At 43.6% G+C, this 19,403-nt stretch overlaps 1 protein-coding gene across 5 annotated transcripts in view; it reads right to left on the bottom strand.

The window, feature by feature from the left end:
* PLCL1 (phospholipase C like 1 (inactive)) overlaps positions 1 to 19,403 on the bottom strand; it is a 355,656-nt gene that overhangs the window by 247,750 nt on the left and 88,503 nt on the right. Inside the window, exon 1 of one of the 5 annotated variants that reach the window (XM_084816938.1) lies at positions 1,264 to 1,369. The exons of the other annotated variants lie outside the window; for them this stretch is intronic. The gene's annotated coding sequence lies outside the window, so the exon portion shown is untranslated. Of the gene's footprint in view, positions 1 to 1,263; positions 1,370 to 19,403 lie in introns of those variants that run through there. 5 annotated transcript variants of the gene reach the window in all.

Raw genomic sequence — 19,403 nt, 5'->3', positions numbered from 1 at the left:
CAACCAATCATTTGCTGGTTTCCCAGCTTTTGTGCAGTCCCCGCCCCCTTCTAAAAGGCTGAAATGCCTCTCCTAAGGCTTAGTTAATGGCAGAAAGCCATTTTGGCTAAAATATCCTGGTGTTTTTGGTATTTTAGTCCCACCTCTTTTGCCTTTGGCCCAGCCCCCTCTTCCCTTCAGCCCCACCCACCACTGGCATGCAGCTCCCAAGGGCTTCCCTGGAATGGAATTTGACCCTCGGGCTGAAAGAGGATCAACACCCTTTCTCTACCAATTTTCACTTTTTTCATGTACGTGTTCTTCCCAGAATAGGAGGTATATTTTTCATGACTTTTTTTCTTAATTAACAGTGACTAGGGATGGCCCTCATGAGGAAATCTGGCCCCTTTTGGGCTCGCCGGATTTCCCCAAAGCCCCTGGCTTGGCTTGCATTTGCAAGCCAAGCCATAGGCTTTCCCCCAAAATCCGGGAACTTCCTTGGGAGTTTTTTTCCTTAAATAGCCATTTGCGCCAATTGAGATTTGCACAAACCTCGGTAATAATTTGTGTAATTTGTGCAAATTGCAGTCATGATATGCTTAATTTTGCACAAAATGCAGATGCAAATTGCACAAATTACAGCTGAAATCTGTGGAAATTATGCACATTGTGGCCACAATCTGCATAAATGGCAATTTAAGATACAAACAAACAAACCTGAAAATCCACAAGCTGTCCTGAGTCAATTCAGACCAAGCTGGGCCAGCTCATGGGTAAGTGAGCTGGTTTCTGGGGAACTGAGCTGCTGAAAGCTAGGGAAATTTCACCACCGGACAGATTTCTCTACCATCCCTAACAGTGACTATGTGACATTTTGCCCATGCATCCATATTAACCCCCCAAAGCAGAGGGACCTAAAAATGGGATCACAAAGTAGCCAGGCTCTGACCATCGATCCCTAAAAGAACAACTACACATTATTTGTAATAATGTGAGATGTTGCACTTAATGACTATAGTTCTGTAAAAGATGTTTTGCACATCATTATTCTATCCGGATCGCCATTCATAATATCACAACTAGTGATGGCCAAACTTACCCAGGGTGAATTCATTATTTCCTTGGATAATAACAAACTCACCCATGTATGCTCAGATGAGAGTTCTCCCTTAAAATGAATTCTTGTTCTGTGTAAATGAGCTTTTGTGCATGTGCAATATCAAAGTACATATTGGGAGTTGTAGTTTGGAAGCACATAGTATGTCATGTGTCATGTTTACTTACCAAACAAAATTAAGTACTCTACGAACAGCAACAACCCAAATCCGATCCAACAAGAGTAAGAGAGAGAGAGTGTGCCGAGTCTGGCTACCTGAACAGGAAACCAAGCCTGTGTGAGAACGATAAAGAGAAAAGGGGTGTGGATACATGTGCCTGGCTGTTTCTTTGAATTTGACTGTCTGTGGGGTAAAGTGACATCATCACAGTTTACTGCAATGTGAGAAAATGTATGCGAGAAAATGGTTCATCCAACCAACTCAGTGCATGTGCGAAAATAGTGCTGTTTAGATACAGCTGCATCCTCAGAAGCTCATTCTGATTTGTAAAACAAATTTGCTCATTGATATTTGCGTGTTGAAAAGGTGAGCACTGCGAACAGGCAGAGGTTCAACCAGTGAGCCAACTAATTACAAAATTCAGCTGCATCACTAAGCACAACCAAATCCAAAACCAAATCACAAAACAACTGTTGCACGAATGAGGCTACAGATGAATATTGGTATATCTGAAAAGCACAGTCACAGCATTGTGACTTCAAAGTGTTCTTGATCGCTGCCATTTTGTCAAGGGCATTTCCTCTCTTCTTATTCCATTAAACTTGTGCCAAGGGCGACTAGCAGCAACCGCAACTGTGAACATCTAGACATTGGGGTGTGTGTTTGCATCCCTGCCAACAATTTTAGTGTGTGGGGGGGGGAGGAATCCCCAGTTTCCTACTATCTTATCCCAAGGCCATTGTCCTTCTCCATTTTTGAGTCTTCCCTTGTTTTAATAAAAGCAGTATTGTTCTTTCTAAGTGTTGCCAAATAGTGTGCTGGACCATGGGCTTCAGACACACTTATCTGTTTAAAAAAATGTTAATAACACCAACTTGTAAAAAAAGAAAAACCTGACAACACAAAAAAGCATCAGCATCATCAACACAAATCCAAGACTGAAGAGCCCAATTCTAGGTTCCACTGGGGAAGATCTGGTACTGAGTGGGGGAAAGATACCAAAAACATCATCCCTCATGTCTCATCCTACGACCCAACATGAAGACATTTCTGCATATGATATCAAAATGGTTTTTGCATATTCACATTTCTCTAATGCAAAAAGCTCTAATACATTGGCCAGAACATACATTTGCTTTAAGAAGTGGCTCTCTTCTGCCTTCTATTCCACATTCACACAAATGCACATATATCACAGGACACGCTCCATGGGCTTTTCAGGCACCCTGCATGGTCAGGCTGACACCAGTCACTGATATGCCTTTTACTTTTCTTTTAAAAAACTTCTTTACTAGGGCAGCAGGCACTCTGCAAAGTGAAGCACTGGCTGAGGCTGCAGCCGCCTGCCATCTTCTTTTCCCCAGAATGCCTCTAGGATCTGAGAGAGTGTGGCCCAGAGGTATTCTGGGGAAATGAAGATGGCAGGCGGCTGCAGCCTGAGCTGGTGCTTTGCTTCACAGTGCAACCACCACAGTGCCACCCTAGTCAAAACGTGGCAAACTTAAGCAAGAAGTGGAGAGGATCAGGGTGACCCCTCAAGCCTGGAGCTGACCCTGGGGCTCAATCCCACATGCCTCACAAAAAATGATTTGACATAGGACTCAGCCCCAACATTAGGACTGCAGTATTGTTAAATATAATGCTGGGTGCTCATTTCTTCCTTCGTTCCTATCCTTGCTAGCATTGCCACATACCTGTAATCATTGTAGACTTGTGATCAGGATGGTTGTGTTGGGTGTTTTTAACTAAATCCCTTTCTCAGTTCTGGTTTCAATAAATTATCCTTTTGAAAGAACAGAATAAAAAGCCCACATCTTTCCATAGGTAGGACTGATTCACGTATATTTGTAACGCATTATATTTTGCTTTGCTTAGTTTGATTAACATAGAAGCTGAGTTCAGATTTAAAGTGATTATATTCAAAGTACAAACAGTCTGCTCCAGACCAACCTATCCTTCAACCTCTGCTGGCTAGAACTGGATTAGTATCTCTCCCCACCCCCTCATCCCCCACCACCCAGCACAGCTTCTTTTCCCAACATACCCCAGTTGATTTTTCATCCCAACCCTTGATTACTTTCCATCAAATATGCGTAAGAACTCTATCTGAAAGCACTATATTTGAAACAAATATGAACGTTGTTTCTCCAAAGTTTGGTCTGCGACAGCTCAGACATATGCATTATCACTTGACCTGTGTTACAGTCATCACGCCATGAACATGCATGTGTGAACCAGCCCCAAATTAAAGGAGGAAAACCACCCATTCTTATTCCAGATACTTTCATACTTTAAGAGACCTCCCAAATTAGGAATTATCCATTTGTATTCTCATATTGTATGAATGAGAACTATCCATTGCATTTATCGGGCTTCAAAATGTCTGACAAGGATATGAATATATTCTTTTCACACCCCTGCTGAATTAATGGTACAGGATTACCATCTGAATACCCATGCTGTTAATAACATGAAAAGAATGTTGATGGCTCCCACATTTCTAATGGGTGTATTATTCCACTTAACTGCACCGCTCAAGCAAATTCACCTTCAGGTTTGCTATTTTTATTGTTGCACCCAACTGATATACAAAGAAGAAATTACAAGCAGGTGCTATATATCAACACACACACACATGCACACACACGTACACGCACACACACTTGGATTTTATCTTTGTTCAAGTGACATAATGATATGCTAAGAATCAGGTATTCAAAAATGCAGGCTGATTCAAACTGGTGTAGACCTTTTGTTACAGAGATTGCCAATTCAGCTTAAACCAGAATTCACTGAAGTTCCTGATTGTGTGGGAAGCACGAGCTCTTGCTTGCCTTGAAGTTTCAGAAATAATTACCAGTGGCAACAGTCACGTCAAGTGTACAGTGATCAATCAAACGGCATTTCAAGACAATGATGAATGGGAAAGAAATAGTTGTGTTGAACACCCTGGAATACTGGCCAGAATAATAACTTTTTAAAACCATCCAAAACGACTGCATCTTGAACTGAAAATGATGACACATATTTTGCTGCCTGATAAAGATGATGAAAATATTGTTTTTTATATGAAAATACCAAAATGAGTGGATAATCCATGCCTCTTAAGGCCTACGCTAAACAAACCATGTTATGGTCCAGTACCATGCTCATCCAGGGGTACCACCTCCTGCTAATTTATAATTAGAACCAGAAGAGGGAGGACCCTGGTTAGCACAACCCAGTCATCAAGGTGACATTTGTATTCCCTATTCCAAAATCACCTCCTGCTTCAGCACACTACTTTGCAAATATCAGACAGGATTGTTATGACAGTGGTTATGTATTGTGACAGGAACACCTACTGTATTTAACCATTCACTGAAGATTAGCATCACAAATGTGGCAGCTCTTTTGCTCTTTAATCCCAGTGTAAATCAGGGAGCCATCCGGAGGTGGGGGGAGGGTGCGCTTGGTAGCAGCAGGAAGAACTCAGCCCCATGCAGAAAAGATGCCATACGCTGTATTACCAATGCTAATTGCTAGGTGCATTAAGTGTCAAGTGTTATGCACAGCCACGTGGGAGAGAGTCTGAATTCTCATCCATCATCAGTAATTTATGAACCATCAGGAACAGAGAGGGAGTACACTGTCTATTGGGAAACAGAAAGGTTAATAGCACTGGGATTAAACATCACAGAATTTTCCCAAGTAAGGCGGGAGGTTAAAGCCCACCTATGACTCAGAGGGTTTTAGCATTCCCACCCACCCCGTTACCTCCAGAATACTGTATACCCTTCTCCTGGTACAACAACAAAATATGGCCAGAGTGAGCAATTTGCTGTACCTAAAGCACACGGTCCAGCCAGCCAGCAAAACCTTCTTAGAACGCTCAAAATTCCAACAATCAAGAGCGTGATTGTGTAATGTTGTATTTCAGTTTTGGTTGTAATTTGTTTTTCTATTTGTTAATACAAATATATATATTTTTTTAAGATTTTGTGATCTCATTTCATATCAAGCTTCTAGTCCCTGTGTCTGCAGAGATAATGCTGAAAACATGACAGCAAAGAATATCTCTTCAGTGCTTAGGAGGCAAAACTGAATTGGATGGAGTGGAAATTAGAGGATATCATAACATCAAAAGGAAGTAGGAAGGGGTAGCGCAGTTGTTGCTGCTTTTTTATTAATATTTTAATTAGATTTTCTCTTTTACACAATACAAATAAAACAGGGGGAGGGGCTGGGACTAGGTTGGCACACATTCAAAGATGTATGTAAACTCTCACGAATATTCAAGCATACTTATCAGTGCATGATGTCCTGATATCCAAGTATGCATTTGGAGACTATCTGTAGGGTTGTGGCAATGGAGGAATTGTGTCATGGTTGAAACAGGGCACAGTGCAACAAGTAGAAATTCCAAGTCTTTAAATGAAAAATTATGATACTGGAAGAAGCCTGGCCAAGGGGCAGAGCCCAGCACAAAAGCCATCTGTTTGCCTCAGGTATATCATTTTCTTACAAATCCAGAGCTGCCAAGCATACCATCCACAAATCAGACCAGACCCACATGGATCACAGGGCAAAGCAGATGACAGAGAATCAGAGAATATGGATAATCTAATTAAAAAGTCCCAACAGAACATATAGCTCAAGAAAGTGGGCCAAGCCATATACTCAGGTCAAGTAACACATTTACAGCATACAGTAAGGGAAGGCAACCTTTCCGGGCTCACAGGCACATTTGTCAATTTTTTTCAGGCCCACAGGCCCATTTGTCCCATGCCACTTGGGCCCACGGCCATTTATTTTTAGGAATTCTTTCTTTTCTTGCCCATGCACCCCCATTTCGATTCCTACTTTCTTGCCCTCCTTGATTGGATTCCCACTTTTCTTGCTCCTCCTCCTCCAAATTTCCTCTGCCCCCCCCCACTGCTGTTTCCACAGCTTTGTCCTCCTCCGAATGTCTTCCCCCTGCTTCCAACACCCATGCAGCCACTGCTACTTCTGCGGCCTCCTCCTCCAAATGTCTTTGCCCCTGCCGCTGCCACTTCACAGCCTCCTCTTCCTCCAAAATCCCACCACCACCACTGCCACCCCAACTTCTGCAGCTTCCAACGACAAAGCTTCTCCCACCACTGAGGAAGCAGGAAGTCCTCCTGTGGTAGGAAGAAGTGACAGCAGCAAAAGCTGGGGTGGGGAGGAGAAAGGGGTCTGACAAGCACCATCAGGGGTCTTGGCAGGTGCTGCTGCAGACACTGCATTGACAACCCCTGGCATATAGTTAAGGAAAAACCACAAACCTAGAAAAAACAAGTGGGTCCCGCAAGAAAACACTGCAGTGCAAAGTGCTCCTGTTCAGTATACTCCCATTCCATTCCCCCCCATTCTTCCAATTTTTCACCCCACCCCACAACAGTCAGCCAGGATTCTGTACACACTGAGCATACTTAGTCCTTACTCGGTTATTGCGCGGGCAAGCACAGCATTTTTTACCTAAATATTTTTGTACTCCTGCAAACCTTGGGTTCCCTCAGCATGCTGATATCTCTCTGTTGTGCACAGATGGTGCCATTTTTGCTACATGGGCCAGTATTTAGATAATTGTGTTTGCTATTAATATACATCATTTCAGAAGACATTAACACATTTTATAGATGGGGCAGAATGAAGTTGAAGCCAATCCCAAGAACAATCAGTGAATCCCCTGGAGAACATTTCAGTACAAGCCAAGCCAGGCCTGTACAAAAGGGACAGGCTCCACTTGAACCAGAACAGAATCAGACTTCTGGTGCTTAAAGTAAAAAAGGTGGCGGAACAGCTTTTAAACTGAACTCTACAGGAAAACCGACAGAGCTGGGAACCATCCTAACAAATCTAAAACCCTCCTCCTTATTCATGTATTGAGACGCCTCAGCTTCACCAGCCAAGCTGGCCATGCGCATGGAATAGGTAGTTTAATTCTTTCATGATATATGTTTGACTTGGCCTATAGTCTGGGCCTTAGCTCACTTTCTTGAGCCATCTGTCCTCCATGTCAATGCTGAAAAGCATTGGGACAAAGCAGAAAGCTGAGGAACTCCATATATTTTAGAGCAAACACACACAAATACCTTCTGTCGCATAAACATGCAGACAGGAACATGCAGACAGGAAATTCAGACACACACATACACATCCTGATCTGGCTGTTTCTAGCCGTTCAGCTGATCTGCACAATACTCCCTCGCCTGGCACCTCTCATCCTCTTCCCTGTGCCAGGCTTGAGGGCCACTCAGATGGGCAGGCGGGTAGTGGGATCAGACTGACACGTAAGTGGGCTGGCTGGCAACAGGCTTGGCAAACAGAGGGGTGCTAATTCTCCTAGCAAGCAAAGACTGGACACCTGGCTGGCATGAGCCAGCCCAGTCACCAAGCCAACCCTGCTACTACTCCTGTTTCTGCCATATGACCAGCAGGACTGAGCCAGCCAAAGGAGGAGATGGAAGAAAGTCAACCCCAACTACCAATCCAGGCTTTACAACTGCTTCTACATTCCTGCTAATATTACAGCAAAAACATATAAGGGGTTTGAGAAAAGAAAAAAAGAATACCCTGAGAATTGTCAGGTTCAGATTTTAAATTCACTTAAAGCGTAGCACCATCGTGACTACAGGAATAAAATGGAAGCAGCTTCTGCTGCGCTGATGCTAAGCACATTGGCTTGGGAATAATTGCCAGCCTTATTGCAGCAAACGAGAATACATTTTATAGTAAAAATAATAAAATGAGCAACTATAACCAGGCACACGCATGGCCAGCCACCCCCTGGCTTTAAAATGTTCTTTTTTTTAATTAAAAAATAAAGGAGAAAGGATGCTGGTGGTGGGCAGAGTCAGCTCCGGTGGACCCCAGCAGGCCCTTGCTGACCCAAGGCCTGATGCCAGGCCTTTTTGCCGCTACCCTCACCCTGCTGCTCTCTGGGGCATCATTTGGGGGCCCCTTGGGTTTTGGGGCCCTGTACTGCACCATTGTGTGAAGAACTTGAGAAACCAGTCACACCTAAGCACTTGCCGTAAAGGCCTCGCTACAAGTCTCTGTTTGGGTTTTGTGCAGAGTGACAAGAAATGTTTAACATAAATTAAACTTCTAACACAATGGCAGCCTAGCACTGATGGGAAAACATAAATCCAGTGTCCTGACATTGCAATAAAAATGTCAGCATCCCCTTTTGCAGCTTATCTATTCATCACCAGCTCTTCAGTGCTTTTCTCAAAGTCAAACTTAATATGGACAAATGGATGAGGTGACGCTGCAAGGAGAGAATGGGTGGAAGCATGGAGAGTTTAATTCTAACATTTCCACTTGATTGTTTATGGGCTCCCCGCATAAACATTTCATTTATAAAGGAAGCAATTTTGGCAGCCCATGCAGAAATGTGCAGTTTTACATTTTGCAACAGATTAGAACACTAAACACTAACAAGGAAACAGGAAGGACAGGAACATAATGAGTGAGAATTTAACTGTAAGAAGTGGAATATCTGCTATTAATTATCTTATTGCATTCCATGGAAGGGCTGTACGTCTGTGGTAGAATGCATGCTTTGCATATTGGAGGGCCCTCTAGTTAAAGTTACACTGGTAACCATCACAGCTTGACATGGGGGAAAGAAAAGGGAGGAGGAAGAAAGGCCCGTAAGTTGGGAGTTCCAAGCCCATTCTAATGCTTTTAGCTCAGGGACAACAGGATCGCCCGGGAGCTAGGGCCGCTCCTGTGGTCAGCTGCCATATGGGATGGCAAGGATAGGGGAACACCCCCCCCCCCCGCAGTGCTGGATGGCTGCTGGAGATGGGACCTGATATTCACCTACTCATATGGCTAGACCTAAGGCTTCACCATAGTCAAGACACCTCATTCTTGAGCCCAGGTACATGAAGGATCATTGTGGCTGGATCACAAGTCCAGTTCCTCAGGTGAAGTCAAACAGAGAGAGAGAGAGAGAGAGAGAGAGAGAGAGAGAGAGAGAGAGAGATGTTCTCCTTCATCTGAAGCTGAATGTAATTAAATATCAATTAATAAAGTTGTGGCCCAATTTAAACCCAAGTCCTATGTCTGCTTCTTCCTCACCATTCCACAAGCAAGATTAGGAAACTCCTTTGTGGTATAATTAGCAAACAAAGTTTGCATTCTTCAAACTGTTCCATCAATGGCTGCCACTGAACAACTCACCTCCAAAGTCAGGGATTTGTTCAAGTATGTGAAGGGAGAAGGCCCACAGCCCTCCATCCCATCACATACTCAGTTTAGCTTAGCATCTGGTGGGGTGCTGCGGGGCAGACGTCTGTTCCCAGGTCGCAAGGGCAAGCTGTTAAAATTACCTTTTCCAAACATTTCTTGCACTGAAAGTATTTGGGATGACAAGTTAGTCTGAGCATTTTTATATAAATACTTAACACTAATGGAGAACACACCCGCTGTTCAAAATGCTACCCATACATTATCTCAGTAATCTTTATTACAGCCCTGTAAGACAGGCCAGTGAAATTTTCCCTCTGCAGTATGCTGCAGAGGCAGCAAATGGATGGCTGCACTTGAGCCAAGGCAAGTATAATACGTGGATGAGGCACAAATTTGTGGCCAAGTTGAAATCGGAACTGGGGGTTTTACATCTCAAAGTTTAGCCACTATGCTATAACCGCTCTCAAATAAAAATTACCTTCCCAACCCTCCTTCAAGTTCTAACAAGAGCGGAAGGTGTTTAAGGTAAAGAATCTCTCAGCACATTAGCTACTTGGTTTGCATAACCAGGTGCTACAGAGCAACTTACCATGGAACAATTCATTCCTGAACGGCAGGCTAGTTACCCACCTGAAACAACTACCAGTTAGGCCTTGAGCAATGTATTCAGATCCCAGTGTCATGGAGCACCTGTTCAGTGTAAACACAGTCTAATGAACAAGACAAAGGCTAATGCAAACAAAGGTTTGAAGGTAAGTTGAGGTGTCCTGGAACAGCCTTCCCCAACCTGGTATCCTCCAGATGTATTGGGACTCATGGCGATCACTCGTGACCGAGTAAGATTGTCTTCCAAGAGTAGAGTCTTAACAGTGGGTCTGCAGGTGGCTGTAAAGGCCGATTCTGGATCGACACAGCCTCCCACAGTGAGGACATAGGTTTCCAAGTGGAAGGCGATAACGGTGAGGGTTTGCGTGACATGCCTTCCGTTGAGCTCGTTTCTCCTTTTCGCCCTGTACTTGTGCTTCTTCAAAGTCCATAGTGCCTTTAATATAGGCTGACTTCCAGTTGGAATGCTCATGGGTTAGAGCTTCCCAGTTCTCAGTTCTTATGTTACATTTTCTTACATTAGCTTTGAGAACATCTTTAAATCTCTTTTGCTGTCCACCAATATTCCGTTTTCCATTCATAAGTTGGGAATAAAGTAGCTGCTTTGGGAGACGATGATCAGGCGTTCGAACTACATGGCCGGTCCAGCGAAGTTGATGTTGGAGAATCATTGTTTCAACGCTGGTGATCTTTGCTTCTTCCAGTTCACTGACATTAGTCCATCTCTCTTCCCAAGTAATTTGCAGAATTTTTCGGAGGCAGCATTGATGGAATCTTTCGAGAAATTGGAAGTGGTGTTTATAGATGGTCCATGTTTCACAGGCGTACAGCAAGGTCGGTAGTACAATGGCTTTGTAAACAAGCATTTTAGTCTCCCTGCGAATGTCCCAGTCCTCAAACACTCTACGCTTCATTCGGGAGAATGCTACACTCGCAGAGCTCAGGCGATGCTGAATTTCAGCGTTGATGTCAGCTTTTGTGGAGAGATGGCTGCCAAGATAAGAAAAGCGATCAACATTTTCCAGCATCACACCGTTAAGCTGGATTGATGGCGCTATAGAGGGATTGGTTTGTGCTTGCTGGTAAAGCATTTGGGGTTTTTTGATGTTAAGTGAGAGGCTGAGCTTTTCATATGCTTCTGCAAAGATGTTTAGGATAGTTTGGAGATCTTCCTCTGAATGTGCACAGATTACGTTATCATCAGCATATTGAAGTTCTATGACAGAGGTTGTAATTACCTTACTTTTTGCCTTCAGCCTACTGAGATTAAAAAGTTTTCCATCTGTTCGATATATGATTTCTACACCAGTGGGAAGTTTCCCTTCAACAACGTGTAGAATCATAGCGATAAAGATAACGAATAAGGTTGGAGCAATGACGCATCCCTGTTTAACACCTGATCCCACTTTAAATGGATCACTTTGAGAACCATTGTTATCCAAAATTGTTGCCGTCATGTCGTCATGGAGGAGCCGCAAGGTGTTCACAAATTTATTAGGACATCCAGTTTTCAGGAGGATGGTCCAGAGAGCAGTTCGGTTTACAGTGTCGAAGGCCTTAGTCAGATCAATAAACACTATGTACAAAGGCTGGTTTTGCTCCCTGCATTTTTCTTGGACCTGCATCAGCCACAATAGAGTTACGGTTAAGGAGGTTGTGATAATGCTCTTTCCAACGCAGTGCAATAGACTCTTTGTCCTTTAGAAGTTTGGCACCATCTATTGAACATAAGGAGTTTGTACCATGATTTGTTGGTCCGTAGATGGCCTTTGTGGCATTAAAAAAGCCCTGTGCATCATGGACATCTGCAAGATGCTGGATTTCCTGAGCTTTCTTTATCCATCAGGTGTTCTTAAGTTCTCTAGTTCTTCTTTGGACCTCAGCCTTTGCACTGGCATGGATATTTTTCTTAACAGCACAGTTGTTGTCTTTTGCCATATTTGGAAGGCTTTCCTTTTCTTATCAATAATACGTTAAATCTCCCTATCATTCTCATCAAACCAATCCTGATGTTTCTTAGTTTGGTATCCAATAGTTTGCTCACAGGCTGCGATAATGGAGGTTTTCAGTTTATTCCAGTGTTCCTCGACATTTTCAGGGGTTTCCATAGATAGATGTTCCTTGAGAGTTGTTTGAAAGCAGGCTCACTTAATAGGATCTTGAAGGGCTTGGGTGTTGATTTTACGTCTTAGTTTTCTTCCTTGGAGCCTACGTTGAGGGACAATCTTAATGGCCATCGTAGAACAAATTAATTGGTGGTCTGTCCAGCAGTCGCCAGCTCTTGTCATGGTTCTAGTGAGGAGTACATCACAACCATCTCTAGCATGGACAATTACATAGTCTAAAAGATGCCAGTGCTTCGACTGAGGATGCTTCCATGATGTTTTAAATTTATTTTTCTGGCGAAAGAGTGTGTTGGTGTATTGGGACTACAGCTCCCAGAATACCCTAGCCAGCTAGAGGATGATGAGAGTTGTAGTCCAACATATCTGGAGGACACCACGTTGGGGAAGGCCATCCCAGAGACACAGAAGATCAAACCATCATATTTGGCCTAAATGAAGCATTTTGCCTTCCTAGTCTCCTCCCAAGGAGGAAATACAGGAAATGCCTTATATTTAGTCAGACCATTGGTCTGTCTAGCTTATTAGTATTGTCTACACTGACTGGCAGCAGGGTTTCAGACAGGGTTCCCCCCCCCCCGCCCCAGCCCTAGTTGGAGATGCTAGAAACAGAACCTAGGATCTGTCAAGGGCTCCTTGGAGGCCTCTCTCAGTCTAATCCAGTAGCCAAGTCCAGACACAGACAAAGGGATTCCTTTCAAAGCTTTATTCTTCTTTTACAACTTAACAACTCTACAGGTAGCAACTAGATCTGAGCAGCAGAGTACCTATGCCCTAAGTTGAAACAGTTGGTCCCCGTTTGAAAGGGAATTACTGGCAGACCCCTGAACTTAAGGACTAGGGAGAGTCCCTCCCCTTTTCTCTTGGATCCTCTGGGCGCAGCCTTTGTTTGCGCACCAACCGGGCACTACGCCTCCTTTCCACGCCCTCCATCTGGCGCCGCTCTCTGCGTCTGCGTCGCGCATCCACCAAGTCTGCTATCTGTGCTCGGTCACTCTCTGGACTGCTTTCTAATCTAGGAATGCTGGTGGGAGGAATCTCCGTCAGCTGTGGGCCCTGGGAAAGAGGAGCGTGCTCCTCTCCCAGGAGCGACTGCTCTTCCCCAGAATCAGAACTACTCTGGGATTCTATGGGCTCAGTGTCCACCCTGACAGGATCTTTCGCAGGTAAATCTTGTGCTCTACCAATGAGCCATAGCCCTTCCCCAAAGCATGTATGTGACCCGCTCTTTTCCACTGATCTGTCAGCATACATTTTTCTGCTGTACCTCTGTAAACCTGTGTAAAGCATCATGTGTAAAGCAGCCATGTTCCAGCATTAATATTCTTGTCATTTATTATAAAGTGTCTTAAGTTGTGCTCTACATTGTGCTCTTTTCAGTGCCAGGTGAAGACCTTTTTATTTTCCCAGGAATTTTAATTTTTCAGTTTCTGTTTTAAATCTGGTACTGTATGTTAAATCTTTGCACTGCTGCTAGGTTCTGTCTGGTTATTATTTTTATTTTATACTGTAGTTTTAAACTTTTATATTGTATTTTGTGTTGCATTTTATGGTTTTTACTGTTGTGAATCGCCAAGAGAGCTTCGGCTATTGGGCGGTATAGAAATGTAATAAATAAATAAACTTTTTATAGACACTGCACAAAGATCAAGAAAAACACCACGATTTCTGACCACAGGCTTGCAACCTAATAGACAAGTACAACAGTGAACAGAGATAGGAAAGGAACAGGAAGTCAAGGACATTCAAGCACTAATTCATCATAATTACATAAATGTTTCATGACCAGGTGCTATGGCAGCTGATGGAGATAGCTGCAGGAAGAGAAAGAGCCAAATGACACTTAGTCCCAATGCGAAGGAACAGAAGTCTTTCAATTTCTGTATATAGTTTGCTTTTTGGATATTATGGGGTTAAATCATGTGTGTGCATGTGTGCATATGCGCATGCGTGCGCGCACACACGCACGCACACACACACGCACTGGTCAGCTTCAGCCAAAAGGTCAAAAGTTTAGTTAAAGATTATTGGAATAAGGATGTTGGCTCAGGAGCCCAAGAGTTTGCATAAGAGAGGGAGATAAAGAAGTAAGCAGGAGGTTCAACAGAAGGTCAGTAAGATAACAAGATTTGCAAAAAGTTTTACTTGGATACAGGTGCCAGAATGTCTGCAGAGGAGGAGGAGGAGGAGAAGTGGCACTGTTTATAGCAAGCAATTGAAGGTCAGAGGAAGGACTCAGGGATAGGAATTTTGGCCAAGGGTAAACAAGATACTACCCTCCTGATTGGTTGGAGAGGGGAGGGAAAATGCTATTTTTAAGATATAAACACCTGAGCCACAGATGCAGAAAATCAGAGAGAAAGAAAGAAGCCCAAAGTCCTAGACAAAGAAAAGAGCTGCTGGAACTGAATAAGAGAATGCTGGAACCAGAACAGTAAGATATTGCTGGGAAGGGACTTGGATAAAATAGTGACACAGTCTAATTACGTTTAGCTGGATGTGTTTATCCCTGGTTATTTTATAACCCTATTACTCTTGTGATATTTTTTGTGTTGTACAAATGTATGCATTCAGAGATAAAAGCTTTTTTCTATTAACATTTTTTTTAGTAAACCTTTAAAATTTGTTGTTTGAAGCACTGTGGTTAGGGATGTACGAAAGTCACGTACCTTTTCGAAGGGTGACATTCACGGTGGGGGGGAGGCACTCTGTCCCTCCCCCCGAAATTCTCTCCGGCCAGCTCCACACTGCGGAGATTCCGCAGAACCGCCGACCATTTGCTGTAGCCGCCGCCATTTGCATCCCTGTATTTTGCCGTGATAGGCTACGTAAATATTTACGTAGCCTATCATGGCAAAAACAAAAACAGCAAACGCAAATGGCAGCGGCTACAGTGGCCGCCATTTGCGTTCCTTTTTTTTTTGCCGTGATAGGTTACGTAAATATTTACGTAGGCTATCACGGCAAAAAAAAAAAAAAGGGAACGCAAATGGTGGCCGCCGTAGCTGCCGTCATTTGCGTTCCCTTTTTTTTGCTATGATAGGCTACGTAAATACTTACGCAGCCTATCACGGCTTCCGCAGGGACACAAATGGCGTCCCTGCATTAGCCGTGATAGGCTACTTAAGTATTTATGTAGCCTATCACAGCTATAGTGATGAAGCGAATGGCAGCAGGTAGGTGTCCCATTTCGCGTGCCATTCGCGGGGCGGGGGGGCTTCGTTCCGCCACAGATTTCGGGGGGCCGAATGCACCAGCATTCGGCCTCACCGAGATCTGTGGCGGAATTCTCTGACATCCCTAACTGTGGTCTCTTTCCTTGTTGGAACATCCACCCCACATCTAACAGCCAACACTCATATTACCTAAAAGTGGATACTTGAGATCCAAGGACTTAAGGCTGGTTTGGTGGAGGCAGCCGGAAAAAAGATTTCCATCTGGTGGCAGCAGCCTTTGCCTGGGTGCCCTTCCACACACAGAAAAGGGTGTCACTGGTCCAGGACACCCAGCCCAGCCACTGGAGTGGGCCATGGTGTCTTACCTCTCCCTTTGCTCCAGCCAGGTGGAAAGGCTGCTACTAGATAAGAAAAACCACTTAGAGATGGGGGGTTTTAAAATATGGTAAGAAGTTTATAAATCTAATAACTGAAAATTATAATAAATGAAAATTATAATAATGGTATTCATCCATTTACTGAAGCACATTGAAGAGCCAACAGGATCTGAATTCATATGTTCAGAGTCAAGCAGATGTCTAAGTGCTATAATTAAATAAATAACACCGTTTACTGTACCCTTATTTGGGAACAGCACTTAAAATATGCTTCATAATTTCACTGATTTGGTATTGCAGCAGAGATACAGCCAAGGGGTCCTGAGCTTTTCTGTATAAAAATGTTCTTTGTACCAGTGGCAGCAGAAGTCTAGTTTGTTTTCATATTTCTATATACACAACTGTGATTGATGACTTACTTAAGCTTCCCAAGAAGAGCCACAAAACACAAGGATGGTTATTTTCATCCTGTGAACAGCCTTCCTGCTGGGAACAATGTGATGAAGCTTAGCAGAGTTATATAAGGCTTGGAAAGGGCTCTTCAAAGCATTGTTTCGCACAACATGCTCAGCGCTTCCAAAACCTTCCTTGCACATGGTGGTTCAACAGACTCCATTGGTACTAGGAAGACAAATCTTACAGCTTTGCCTGCAAAGATATGCCATCATCTAGCTCATGCTTGCAAACATCTCTTGAAGAAGAAAACCTGCTTTGGCAGAGGTAGGACACTATTAACTATATTGATGCTAATGAAATAGGCAAATTCAGACAGGGCTAAGGTGTCAGGAGAGGAAGTCGGCATCTGACCAATTCAGCTGAATGACACACATAAATTGCCTCCAGTTTATGATGCTCATAAAACTGTGTTCTCCTGTAGAAAACCTGGGGTTTGGAGAATGGTGTATCTCCAACTTAACATGTCACGTATCATTTGTTTTCAACAACTGTTCCTTACAGCTGTTTCACATGGTACACAGACAGTGTGGCTGCTGCCCAAAAACGCTTCCATGTGTCTGCCAGAATATATGTAAGCTGCATCTCTCATAGATGAGACATCTCAAATGGAGAGCCCCACGCTATCACCACATGGGATTTCCTCACATGACAGCTTACATGTGTAATAACAGCTTCATGGAGACTCTACAATGTGGAAGAGAATTTCGATGGTAACACTACCTCCTGCAAAAGCGCCTTATTCTAGAATATAACTTCAGACTATTATTACAGGCCTTCTGGGTAGTGGTACCCACCCTCTGAAACACTCTCCCCCCTGTGGTTCTAGAGGTGGAAACTTTGGCAAGCTTCAGACACCTCCTGAAATCCCATTTGTTCACTTAGGCTTTTCCTGACTTGTAATTGATCATGACACTGCTCTGTTTTACTTCTTTTGTTGTAATTTTTTAAAAGTATTTATTGTTTTATATTGTATTCTATGGGTTTTTTCCCCCCATTTCATGGATCACTGCCTTGTTGTGGTGAAAGGGCTTGCCTGACTCAGTGAAGTCATACGCTATGCCGTGCAGGGCCACCCAAGACGGACAGGTCATGGTGGAGAATTCTGACAAAATGTGGTCCACTGGAGAAGGAAATGGCAACCCACTTCAGGATTCTTGCCAAGAAAACCCCATGGAACATATCACAAGGCTAAAAAATATGACGCCGGAAGATGAGCCCCTCAGGTCAGAAGGTATCCAATATACTACTGGGAAGGAGCAGAGGGAATTTCCAAGTAGCGCCAGAAAGAGAGAAGCGGCTGGGCCAAAGCCGAAAGGACACTCAGCTGTGGATGGGTCTGGTGGTGAAAAGAAAGTCCGATGCTGTAAAGAACAATATTGTTTAGGAACCTGGCATGTAAGATCAATGAATCAAGGTAAGCTGGAGGCGGTCAAACATGAGATGGCAAGATTGAACATCGACATCTTGGGAATCAGCAAACTAAAATGGACAAGCATGGGTGAATTTAATTCAGGTGACCATTATATCTACTGAAGTACTGAGAGTGAAGTCAAGTGGGCCTTAAGAAGCATTAGTAACAACAAAGCTAGCGGAGATGACAGTATTCCAGCTGAGCTATTTAAAATCCTAAAAGATGATTCTGTGAAAGTGCTGCACTCAATATGCCAGCAAATTTGGAACACTCAACAGTGGCCACAAGACTGGAAAAGGTCAGTTTACATTCCAATTCCAAAGAAGGGCAATGCCAAAGAGTGTTCAAACTACCGCACAATTGCGCTCATTTCACATGCCCGCAAGGTGATGCTCAAAATCCTACAAGCTAGGCTTCAGCAGTATGCGAACCGAGAACTACCGGAAGTACAAGCTGTGTTTCGAAGAGGCAAAGGAACTAGAGATCAAACACCAACATTCGCTGGATCATGGAGAAAGCAAGAGAATTCCAGAGAAACGTCTATTTCTGCTTCATTGAGTACGCTAAAGCCTTTGATTGTGTGGATCACAACAAACTGTGGCCACTTCTTGAAGAGATGGGAGTACCAGACCACCTTACCTATCTCCTGAGAAACCTGTACAAGGGTCAAGAAGCAACAGTAAGAACCGGACATGGAAGAACCGATTGCTTCAAAATTGGGAAAGGAGTACAACAAGGCTGCATATTGTCACCCTGCTTATTTAATTTATATGCAGAGTACATCATGAGAAATGCCGGGTTGGATGAATCACAGGTTGGAATTAAGATTGCCGGGAGAATTATCAACAACCTCACATACGCCGACGATACCACCCTAATGGCAGAAAGCGAAGAGGATCTCAAGAGCCTCTTGTTGAGGGTGAAAGGGGAGAGTGCAAAAGCTGGTTTGGAACTGAACATTAAAAAAAACTAAGATCACGGCATCTGGCCCCATCACTTCCTGGCATAGAGAAGGGGAAGAAATGGAAGCAGTGATAGATTTTATTTTCTTGGGCTCCAAGATCACCGCAGACAGTGACTGTAGCCATGAAATTAAAAGACGCTTGCTCCTTGGAAGGATAGCTATGGCAAACCTAGACAGCATAGTAAGAAGCAGAGACATCACCTTGCCGACAAAGATTCGTATAATCAAAGCTACAGTTTTCCCAGTAGTAACGTATGGCTGTGAGAGCTGGACTATAAGGAAGGCTGAACGCCAAAGAATTGATGCTTTCGAACTGTGGTGCTGGAGAAGACTCTTACAAGTCCCCTGGACTGCACGGAGGTCAAATCAGTCCATCCTAAAGGAAATCAACCCTGACTGCTCATTGGAAGGACAGATACTGAAGCTGAAGCTCAAATATTTTGGCCACCTAATGCGAAGAGAAAAGTCACTTGAAAAGACCCTGATGCTGGGAAAGATTGAAGGCAAAAGGAGAAGGGGACGGAAGGATGAGATGGCTAGATAGCATCACCGATGCAATGAATATGACCTTGAGCACACTCCAGGAGAGAGCGTAGGACAGGAGGGCCTGGCATGCTATGGTCCATGGGGTCATGAAGCGTTGGACACGACTGAACAACAACTATGGGTTTTTATGTAAACCACTTGGAGATCTTGGAATGCCAAGCGATATAGAAGCAGCTTAAATAATTTTATAATAAATAAAATAACATTACAGCTTTATTGACATCAACAAAATGGGCACCTGATCTCAAAATGATTAGTCTACGTAGAAATTTAAATGATGAGATGG

Source organism: Heloderma suspectum, chromosome 1, assembly GCF_057233095.1.
Source record: "Heloderma suspectum isolate Gila_16-S chromosome 1, 16-S_ref, whole genome shotgun sequence".
NCBI lineage: Eukaryota > Metazoa > Chordata > Lepidosauria > Squamata > Helodermatidae > Heloderma > Heloderma suspectum.
The sequence above is the reverse complement of the archived record's forward strand: the minus strand, read 5'-3'. Positions and strand labels throughout refer to the sequence as shown.